The 12,265-nt window shown below is 34.3% G+C and overlaps 1 protein-coding gene across 2 annotated transcripts in view; it reads right to left on the minus strand.

Annotated features, from left to right (window-relative positions):
- The window catches only part of PRKG1 (protein kinase, cGMP-dependent, type I), a 1,343,769-nt gene that overhangs the window by 1,182,530 nt on the left and 148,974 nt on the right, over window positions 1-12,265 (minus strand). The window lies entirely within an intron of this gene.

Genomic DNA, 12,265 nt, shown 5'->3' on the forward strand with positions numbered 1-12,265 from the left:
GAGTTTATGGAAGAGCCTAAATACAAAGATCAGATTCAGACCACAGCCTTCCAAATCTACACGAGTTAAATTCACATAAAGTATGTGCAATTACAGGCTGTGTTTCTCAAATGCAGAGTCATGGGAGAATTCCAATAAGAAGTTCAGAGACCAATTCTGATGATGTTCTCTGTGGCGGGGGTGGGGCAGGCTGTTGCCATGGTAGTCACACCATGAAGCTTTGCTTCTGGGAAGCAGCTCCTATCTGTCCTGCCCTTCCAGAGTGTGCCAAAACAATTACTAACCATTCAAGGCTTTCTCATTAGAGAAATGGATATTAAAAACATTAGTCTATCTAACCCCGCACAGAAATCATTGGAAATCTTGTTAAAGTCCCGGAAGAAATATATCTACGTGTTTTTCAAATGAACCTACAACAATTATAGAATCCTGTTGAAAGTTCAGCACGCAAACTATTCAACAGTTTTCATGTAAGGATGGCTGAAGTAAATTTTACCTCATTAGCAAGAAATCAATGTCTTATTACACTATTGTCAAGAAGGTGCATTTTTCTTTCCACTTTTTCAGGTATGCTATTTTTGCTTTTAATTTTCGCCAAAAAACACTTTTTTAAACCTTTAAATTTGTCATTCTCTCAAAATGAAGAATGAAGAGACAGATATTCTAGCAAAATGATTTGGAATAAAAATAAAATCAATACCTGTTGGAAGTAATAGTAAGAGGGAAAAATATGTGTATGTTTTAAAATGACCCATGATCTCTTTTATTAATATCAGATTGATTATTTGAAAAAATTGATGGCTTTTCAACTATCATCTCAAAAAAGCAAATAATTTTCAATTATTAATATTTAAGCTTTCAGGGGTCTTCTTTAGTAAAAAAAAAAAATGCTACACTATTCCCTTTCCTAATATAATAAATTCAATTCCACCAGTAATAATTTAGAAATAAAATGGAGAACTATACAGTAGTAGAACTACAACATGATAAAGCTATATTTTACAAAATCACACAAGGACTTAGTAACCAAATGAGTATTAAGAATATTACTCTTTAAAATATGTCAGTTTTTCAATAATGATGTTGTAGAACAAAACATTTGGTTAACTCTTCTTGAATTGTACAACATATACCATGACTTTTTAATGGGGTGTGTGTGTATATATACATGCACACACACACCCTTTTACATTTTAGCCAAGAAAAACACCCTGTTTTACACAGTTTTATCACCTAGCCCTATTCATCAAATCTGTCATTCAATAAGTTGTGATTATTTCCAAATATAAAATCCACTCTCACAGAAAAAATAAATTGCTATTATCTAGTATATTCGAAAGCACTTTTATTGTCCCTAAGGACAATTTATAAAGGATTCTTAAAATATATTGAAAAAAAAAAGAACATAGAAACGAAAATATATGGCTTTTCCAGCTTCCTAATTTGAAAAGAACAACTATCCTTTAGATTATAAATATGGAGATTTTCTTTCATAGATAATATTTCACATACCTAACTTATACGCATGCCTTCATGGACACACACATAGGCAGGAAAAATACTGCTCTCCAGTATTTCTTACACGGACACAAGAAGCACGAACCAAGAAGAAGATTGATATACTTGGCTAGATTAAAATTAACAAATTCTGTTCACTAGAAGATATTACAAAGGGGTAAAAATATAAGATATAGATGGGAGAAGATATTTGCAATGCATGTAACTGGTAAGGATTATGTTCCAAGACGTGTAAAGTTAACCAAGCAACAGAGAAACAGGCAGAGGACTACCACAGACTTTCCACAGGTAAAAATGCAAACGGCCCACAACCTCATTAGTAAACAGGGGATACAAATTAAAATCACGGGATACCACTTTACATCCACTAGATTACATTGGTAAATGTTTGTCAATATAAATTGTCTGAAATATGAAGAATAATCAGAAAACTCAGGCATACATTACAATCAGGTATAATTAAGTAAAACCACTTAGGAAAGGAATTTGGTATTATTTAACAATTTTGAAGATTCACATACTGTAAGACTATAGGAATTCCATTTCTAGATATCAACTCTTGAGAAATTACTGAAAATGGTTATCAGGATACACAGGTAACACTGTTTATACAAGCACTGTTTTGGAAAGCAAAATACCTGGAAATAATTAAAACACCGTCAACAGCAGAAAGGATAAATAAATTGGGATATACAATGGAACATAATATTGAACAAAAAATTAAAAGGCAGAAAAATATGTGCAGAATTATTAGATTTACATGAAGTACAAAAACATTCAAAACTAAACATGTACATCAATATGGGAGAGGGTTTTCAAGAGGAAACCTTTTGAGGGCTGGGTTATTGTAAGCTAACTTGCAGAACATTAGTTCACAGACCCAGACTCAGAATCTTGGAGTTTGGGGAAGGGATAGGAGACGTGTTATGTATGGTTCAGCCACAAGGACTCCCTCTTCCACCCACACGAAATCTCCCCAAGCTGATGCTATTTAGTCACTGCTAGAATGCCTCATGAGAGGGGCTTCTTGCCATCACATCAGGCTGCTCATTTCACTTTTGGACCATTTTAATTAGCAGAATATTGATTCCCAAGCTGGCCCAATTTAGACTTCCCTATAACTGGCATTTCTTCTTTGGTCACCTAGATTCATGCAGAATAATCCTTCCCTTTTCTCCACGTGACAGTGTTCTCAGCATTTAAAAACCATTATCCTTTCCTCCTAAATATTCCACCTGTAGATGGAATATTGTCAATTCTTTTAAATATATGTTATGTTTCCTGAACTTGCTCAAGTATATTCAAGTCTTTTTTGAAGCTTGGGACTCCAAAATGAACATGATACTCCACATGCTGTCTAAATATCTCAGTTCCTGTCTTTGCCATAGTCTTCATAACTTAAGTATATTTTAATATTCATATTTAGTACTTGAAGGTTCTCCTTATTTATGATAACCTCTTATAAATAAGTGTTTTGTTTTGTTTTTATACAAGCAGTGCATAAGTTTGCTCTTTAACATTAACATTATAAGTTTGATTCTGTAAAGACACTGTAAGAATAACTTTAAGTACAGTAGTATTTCAACTGTTCTAAAGATAGTTTTGGGATTAACATGAAAAACTCAAAGGCAAAAAGGCAACACCGGATTTTAGAGAATAAACTGCTCTGTTTCTCATGTTTAATTTACTGAGAGTTAATTCATATGAAAATGCATTCAATTCCCTCAAACTCTCAGGTGGTATTTTGAATGCCAACCGACATAGACAGGCTCATTATTAATGTTCAATTTTATATAAAATCCCTCTTTGAATGTCAGTGTTCACTACATCATTTAATTATATAAAGACAGTAAAAATGTTTTGGGGGGAAATAGAACTTCCAATTTGAAGTTGTATAAGTTTACTGTCAAGGGTGGCTAGCATGATTCACCTGCACCGAATAATAAATAGTGTTGAACATCAGCGTAACATGGAGACCACATGGTATCAACCAACTCAATGGAAAAGGAAGCAGATGAGCAGTCTACATAAGATAAAAGTGAAGTCTCAGTTCAATAACAACAGAAACGTGAGGCTAGTCCTTCAAAGTTGATGTGAATAATCGCGTATCACTTAGAGCAGTGGTCCCCAACCTTTTTGACACTGGTTTCATGGAAGAAAGTTTTCAATGGACCAGATGTGGTGGAGAGATAGGGGTTTCAGGATGATTCAAGCACATTACATTTATTGTGCACTTTATTTCTATTATTATTACGTTGTAATATATAATAAAATAATTATACAATTCACCATAATGCAGAATCAGTGGGAGCCCTGAGCTTGTTTCCCTGCACTAGACGGTCCCATCTGGGGGTGATGGGAGACAATGACACCTGAAGTGTGTTGCTTATGTCCAGTCAAATCCATAATCTCGTTTTGGTTGCTGTCCCTGCAGAAAACTCTGCTTCACAAAGGTAAGATGTTGGAAATGGAAGCAGGCTTTTCAGTGCTTTTGTGGCAATCTCAGGATATTCCACCTTGACTTTAATCCAGAATGTATGGAGATCTGAAGTTGTCTCAAATATACCTTTAAGGCCACTGTCATTTGTGATCTCAAGCAGTTGATCTTCTTAGACAAAGTTGATTCACCTGGTTTATTTACAAATGGGTCACAGAACCATTCCTTCACAGTTTGGGGGTCTTTTGTGGTTGGGAAGTAATGCTCAAACTCTTTCAAAAGCTGAGATAGGTGATCATGCACCAGCAGAAAGAAGGCCTTGGCTCAGTCTACTTTCAAGATCTCTACTAATGTTTGAAACATGTCAAAAATCCCAGTGTTCACTAGTTGTCCCCATAATTCCAGTTTGGTTTTGAGTACAGCCACTTTATCTGCTGACTTGAACATAGTTGTCATTCTTCCCTGAAGTGACAGATTGAGTTCATTGAGCAGGTTGAATATGTCACACAAGTAAGCAAGTTTTGTGACCCATTCTGTGTCATTGAAATGTGCTGTCAGGGGTGATTGTTTTTCTAAAAGAAATCTCTGGAGCAGCTCTTGTAACTCAAAAACTCTGGCCAGTGATCTACCTCTAGAAAGCCATCTCGCTTGTGTGTGCTCTGTGTCCATTGTCTGAAATACATTCACGCAGAGCTACATGAACAGACATGAGTTAAGGGCATGCACTTTAATGTGGTTCATAATTTTAATCACATCCTGCAAAATGCTGTTTAGTTCAGGTGACATTTTCAGCTAGCCAGCATTTCTGTATAGATGACACAGCACGTAGACTCACATTCAGATGCAACTTCTTTGACCCGAGTAGTGAAACCAGAAAGCCATCCAGTCATGGCAGCTGCTCAGTCTATGCATATACTGACAAAAAATGACCAATTCAGTTTTCCTGATATGTAATCATTCAAAGACTTGAATAGTTCCGCAGCTGTGGTGTTGGTTGGCAACAAAAGTGCACATAATATATCCTCATGCACATCCCCCTAAAAAATATGTTTCATTAAAACAGGCATTGTTGCCTTGTTGTCAACATTGGTAGACTCATCAACCTGGATTGCGTACCACGTGACTCATTAATCCTCTCTAACAATTGTGCCTCAATATCCTCTGCTATTTCATCAGTTCATCCAGTTATGTTGCTAGCTGAAAGAAGAACATGTACCATCTTTTGAATTGCAGCCTCTCCTAAAAGTTCACATCTTTACCACCAATGTTCTTACCATCAAGCAGGATCAACTCTTTACCCACAGTACAGTGCTTTTAGCTTTAGCAATGTGGTTAGCCACCAACAATGATGCTCTCGGCACAGACACATTTGATGAAGCGGTGGCATCAATAATTGCTTCTGTTCTACGAGTTCACGTTTTATTCTTTTGAAAAACTCCAAAGGCTTGTCTTTTAACGCAGGGTGCTTGGTATCCATGTGGTGAAGCAGTTTTGAAGGTTTCATGGCTTCACTGGATAGCCGGTCACTATATATTATACAAAGCAGGCTTGGAGAATGTGAATCACCTGTTGCAATGAACCTGTAATTTAAGTAGGACTCTTGGTATTTTCTTTTAAATGCAGCTTTCATTTTGTTAGCAGTTTTAGAGTCTTCTGCTGCCTCATCATTGGGTCTTTCCCCCTTTTCAAAGAAGCTCTCCAACATTTGTTTTTTACTCATCTTTGCTAGGGTTAGCTTGTGGGCTTACCAAAACTGTGACTGAGACAAGTGTGCAGTGTGGGAAAGAGGCACAGATGGAAGTAGTAAATAAAATAATGGGTGGGCCATTTGTGGACTAAAATAAGTGTCGGATTCTGACTTACAGCCTGCCACCAGATGCAGCTGTACAATCGAAGTACATCAACTCACTTGCCACTATAAACCCTGCCACCACATGCAGCTTAATTGTCACTTACCACTCACTGATAGGGTTTTGATATGAGTCTGCAAGCAATTGATTTATTATAGTCTCTGTACAGTCAAACCTCTCTGCTAATGATAATCTGCATTTGCAGCTGCTCCCCAGTGCTAGCATCACCATCCCAGCTCCACCTCAGATCAGGCGTTAGATTCTCATAGGAGTGCAACCTAGATCCCTCACATGTGCAGTTTACATGCTCCTATGAGAATCTAATGCTGTCACCGATCTGACAGGAGGCGGAGCTCAGGCAGTGATGAGAGCGATGGGGAGCAACTCTAAATACAGATGATGCTTTGCTCCCTCACCTGCCACTCACCTCCTGCTGTGTGGCCCGGTTCCTAACAGGCCATGGACGGTACAGGTATAGGACATAGGGGTTGGGGACCACAGACTTAGAGTTAGTGTGCAAAAGCTCCTTTAAAAAGTAGTCATTTGTGCAATAAATTGAAAGGATTGTTCCTTCTTAAAAAGTAAAAAATATAAATAAAACTGTGAGAAAAACAAAATCAATGTATTTGACTATACACAGAAAAATAGGGCCTCCAAGGTCATGGGGGAGTTTAATCCTAAACAATAAGGACATAGAGCTGGACCAAGAAGCCAAATCACAGACATTCTTTCCATAAGAAAAAAAAAACTAATAAGAAGAAAAGAATTTATGCTAGATGATTTATAGAGAGGTCAGTAAAGCAGTTCAATGTTCAAAGGATGCAGATACCTAAGAAGTATTTATAGGAAATATCTTGGATTGTTTTCTTTTTGAACTATTGTAGTTCAAGTTTTTTTTTTTTCCTGCAAATAATCATATCATTTTTTACCTTATGGTTTAATGTTGTGCATCTTTATGGACTCCTCAAGCTAGGATGCACATAATAAATATGTAATTACAATACTTCTCATCTATATTTCAAAAGTTAACACTGCACACTCCTTAGGTATGGGAACTCCATGGCTAAGATTTGCATCTCAATGTACTGACTACATGATTTTCCCTAAGTTATTTAACTTCTCCAGGTATCATTTTCCCCATCTATTAACAGGTAGATAACAGAATTCCTACCTCTTAAGGTCATTATGAGGATTAAAAATTTAATACTTAGAAAGTACCTTACTTATAAATACTTAAGAAAAGTTATTATCATTAACAAACACCTCATGAAGAAAACATTGATGATTTCATTAAAAAGTTTAACTTAAATAACCACTGGTCAAAGAACACTAAACAAACACTTAACCATTTTTTTTAAAACATGAAATGTTATGACTTCCACTATGAAAGATCACAGAAAATGAGTCAAACTAATATCTGTAAGGAAATCAACCACTTTGATGGCTATAAATTAGACATTTTCAAACTAGAATATTAAATTAGATTCCTAAAGAATAAAACATCACCAATTCTAAATCACTAAATGAGATTTTGTTTTATTTTAGATAAAGTTAGACTGAAGTTTATCTTTATGATAGAAAAAGAGTATAAGGGTATGAACAGATGTTATATCATAACTAAAGCCAATGTCTGTTTGTTTATGAAAATAAATTGCCATCAAGTATTCTGTAAGAGTCACTTATATTTTGTTTAAGAAAATAAACTGTATTCAAGTATTCTATAAGAGTCATTTATATTTTAATTTAATATAATTAAAATATAAACAGAGCCTTAAGCAACTTAATCTACTTACATTACTGCCTTAAGAAACTAATTCCAAACAATTCAGATCAAAACTTGAACCTGAAAATTCTACTAGGAAGACATTACAAGTATGTGAAAGCAGCACAACTCATTTTGCTTGAAAATACATGATAATGTATGTACACTACCCCCAGACGATTTTTCCCCAGTCATCCTAATTAGTAAAGTCTTACCATATGACTATTCTCTTTTGTTAAACCCATTAGAAACTTTGGCATTTAGGTATATAATAACACTTGGAATACTGCCCAGGCTAAAAAACAAATTACTTAAGGCACATGTTAAACAAGCATTTTTATGAAGAGCACTTCATTTCACTAAAGAGAGATAAGAAAAATTGAACTGATTTTCCATATAAACTCCCTTGGTGTTTTGCTGAATGTCTTGATAGTAACCGAGTTTGTGAAAGATCCTTTATAGTCTATTCATCCATTATCACTATGGTATACTCTGTATAAATATTAATGTTCACAGATGAAAAAGAATCCATCTATATCAATAGCATTGCTATCTAAATTTTAAGAAGATTGAATGCGTTGATAAAAAACTAATTATACAATGAAACATCTCCTCAATTAAAACTTACAAAAATTTAAATGACAGTTTTTTTCTATTTTAAAGTATTTTGACAGAAAGATATTAGCATAGCCATCAGCCAAAGTTACATGGAGCTAGTTAGAATTACTGTTTGGGGAAAGATCGGCATCAGTTTGTAAGACTGTGATGACTTTATTAAGTTTAATTGAAAGCAATCAACAACATCATTGCAAATCTGCTTCTCTGAATACTGATATATTATTTAGAAGCTTGTTTTTAAAGGGATAATTAAGATGGCATGCTATTTAGTCAATCTAGCAGTAAGAAGAAGATAAATAAAATTTATTAAAATTAGCTTAAAGCAATGGGGAAAAATTAGTGTACTTACCTTTACCTGGGGAAGCAATAGTCTGTCATGAGCATTTCTTCCTTCTTTTATTATGATATAGTTCTGCGTGTATATGTATATGTGTATATTTAAAATATAGAAAATCTTTGTTTTCTTCCCTCTCTGATCATGTAGCATAAGATGTATTGACTTCATAGCACAGTATTTAAGTATTGTTAACTTTACATCATAGTATTTAAGTTATGGGATATCAGTGAGATGAATTAACTTTGCATCTTCTGGGGAAAGGGTCAGTGCTTTTTCTGTTTATATAAGGTAGTTATATCACGTTAGGTGAAAATATGATCTTCTTATTGTCTTTATTTAGAGATAAAATATAGTTTAAGGATATGGGTATGGGTGCCAAGTTGATAAGGAGTATACTTGTAAGGGTTAATTGTATGTGTCAATTTGTCTAGGCCATGATATCAGATAGTTATTCAAACATTATTCTACTATAGATGTTTTTGCGAAGGTATTTTTTAGATGAGACTAACATTTATATAAACAGACTTTGAGTAAAGCTGCTTATTCTCCACCAGTGTAGGTGGGACTCATCCAATCACTTGATATCTTAATAGAAGAAAGATTGACCTCTTCCCTAGGAAGAGGGGATTCTGCCAACAGAAAGCCTTCAGACTTAAACTACAGCATCTCCAACCTGTTGGCCTTACTCTGTAGATTTTAGACTTGCCAGCTTCTATAATCATGTGAGTCAATCCCTTAAGATAAATCTCTGTCTCACTGTATACATACGCATCTTATTTGTTTTGTTTTTTTCTGGAGAACCCTGACTAACACATAGCCCCACAGTTAACAGCTTGAGCTCTGAATCCAGATTGACTGAGTACAAATCCTGACTCTACTACAAGCTAGAAGGGAGACCTGGGAAGATCAATACTTAACCTCATTAAACTTTAGTCTTCTCATCTATAAAAAGAGATAATAAATATTAGCCTTTACATAACAGGGTTGTTTTGAGGATTAAATAAATATTATACATAAAACATGTTTACAAATAGCATGTTCTATGTATTAGGTATTATTCTAAACATTCAACAAATATTGACTATTATTTTCAAGCTCCTTTTAATATAGCTAGAAAACTTGCAGTCAATCCTAGAAAAAAGGAATGATGTGAGCAAGTCAATTTATTTTTAGAAAAAAATGTACAAAGTTGTTTGGAAATCTATTTTTATAAGAAATATTCAAGATGAAGGAAAACTGAAAGCACGGGTTTTCAAAATTTTGGTTTAATAAGTGAAATATCAATTAGCATTTAAAAACAGATAACGTAAAAGTATACCTTGTTTTATACAATAGCTATATTCTTAAAAAGATGCTTACCAATTTATCTGAGAAATCTGAAGCCATTGATATAACGTGAAAAATGCTTTAAAGATGGTTTCTCATTGTTAGTAGTTCTTAACATGTTGCCTCTATTTTATATTCTATTCTTGGCCTCTATATATTTCTTCAAATTTTCTCATCCTTTCTGCTCACTACGCACATATACCCTTGCTCTATAATTTCATCTCTTTTCCCCTCAATTCTCTGCTAAGTATACATTTTTCTGCCTTATTGTTTATTGTGTTTTGTTTTGACTAGAAGAAAGCCTAGCTGAATATTTATATCCTTTTGGCCTGGGGAAGAATTTTATACTGTTGACATAAAAGGTGAAAATTATAAAATGAAGAAAATCATAGAAATTACCACTTAAAATTATAATGCCTAATATAAATCCAAAAAGACCACAAAGAAAAATTAAAAGGTGAATTATGAATGAAAAAAGAATATTTCTTATATGTTGTCCAGTCTTTAATAGAAATAATGATACTTACTATTTTGTAATGTTTTGCACTTTACATTAAACATTTATACAGATTATCTAATTTTAACTTAGGAAAATCCAGTAAAGAAGGCAAAGAGCAGGGTGTTTCAACGTTGGCACTAATGACATCTTGGGCCAAATAATTCTTTGTTCTTATAAACTATCTTGTTGAACAGCATTCCTGGCCTTTACCCACTAGAAGGCGATAGCTTCCCTCACCTCCACCCAACTTGCGGCAACCAAAAATGTCTCCAGATATTGCCAAACGTCTCCTGGGGCACAGAATTATCACCAGTTGACAATCACTGGCAGAAAGAAAAGAGTATCTTCTTTTTTTACAAATTGGGTAGGTGAAACTTGGAGAAATTAACTGACTTTCCAAAATACACTTCTCCTTTTAATGACTTACAAACTTGACAATTATAGGACACTGTCATGAATGCTTTGGGTAAAACACTAAGCACCATCTAACAAACCAACTGTGATTTCTGTACACCAACTGTTGAATATTACAGACATTTCTGACCTCACTTTCTTCTTGGCTGATTCAGTCATTATTTCAGGCTTCTTTCTTCCCCCAAAAGGAAAATGTGCTCCTATAAATTCCAAGTTAGAAATAAGCAGTAGGAAAATTTACCTAGGCATAAAACATATTTACACAATGCATGCCTCAGTTTTTTCCAAAGCAGTTTCTTAATTTGTGCAAAATTTCTAAAATAAGCTATCATGTCCTGTTAATTAGGCAGCTAATATGTCATCAAAACTTTATGATTTGCCTCTGTTATACACATAAAACACTGAAAACATTTTCTTCTTCCAGACGCATCACAGCATGAAAACTAGTCATATATTAAAAGTCAAGAGTAGAGTTGAAGACGCTTAGATTAACTAACCAAAAATACTTCCAATGATCTCCAGCTTCCTTTCAAGCTCTGTAAGCTTCCAGAGTTATTTGCTTGTGCACAGTATTATTCAGAGCAATAAATAGCGTTTCTTTTTTTTTCCACACTATCATTTTCCCCATATCTGAAAACATATTGGATTCTCATATTAATATTCTAAACACAAACACTTCACATAATTAGTCAACCTCTAACCCTAAGCAGTATTTCACCTCTTTTCAAACTTTCTCAACAAAAGAAGGAAAAGTGGAATTTTCCATGTAATATAGTGCCATCTGTGTGCAGGCTGATAAGGTAAAAAGGAAATATTTGAATGTCAGAAGATCAGAGTTACAAACCATACCTTCCATGACATACACCAGTGACCCCACATCTCCTTCTTTGATGATGCAACTGTCTTTGCCATACTCCACCGGGTACATACAATCCACAATCTCCTGGATCTGTGACAGCTCCAAGTTCTTCATAAAGTCATTGTCAAGGATGGCTTCCTTTATAAGATCCTTGGACCTATGCAAGAGAGGGGAGATTTACTGGAACATCTGACAAGCTCTTTCATAATTTGTGAGGTTTAACAGAGCCGTACAGTGCTCTGGCACACTACAAATGCATTTTCTTGTTAGGAATTCATTAATTTTCTGAAAAACCTGAGAATAAAGTAGTTCTGTGACAGCAGAAAAGACACTGAGAAATTTTTCTTTAGGTAATATATCATTTAATGAACAAGTGACCAACAAACAAACAAAATCATACAAGTTCATTTTGTTTTATATTTTTTAACCACAAAGAATGTAGACAAACCAATAGACAAACATTTTAAAGTTTGTAATTTAATTAAAGAATAAATATGAACAAAATACAAAAAAATTCTAGTACAAACACTACTCTTACTATGTTTATGTAATTTAATGAACAAGTGACCAACAAACAAACAAAATCATACAAGTTCATTTTGTTTTATATTTTTTAACCACAAAGAATGTAGACAAACCAATAGA

Source organism: Propithecus coquereli, unplaced genomic scaffold, assembly GCF_000956105.1.
Source record: "Propithecus coquereli isolate 6110/MARCELLA unplaced genomic scaffold, Pcoq_1.0 Scaffold63, whole genome shotgun sequence".
Lineage (NCBI taxonomy): Eukaryota > Metazoa > Chordata > Mammalia > Primates > Indriidae > Propithecus > Propithecus coquereli.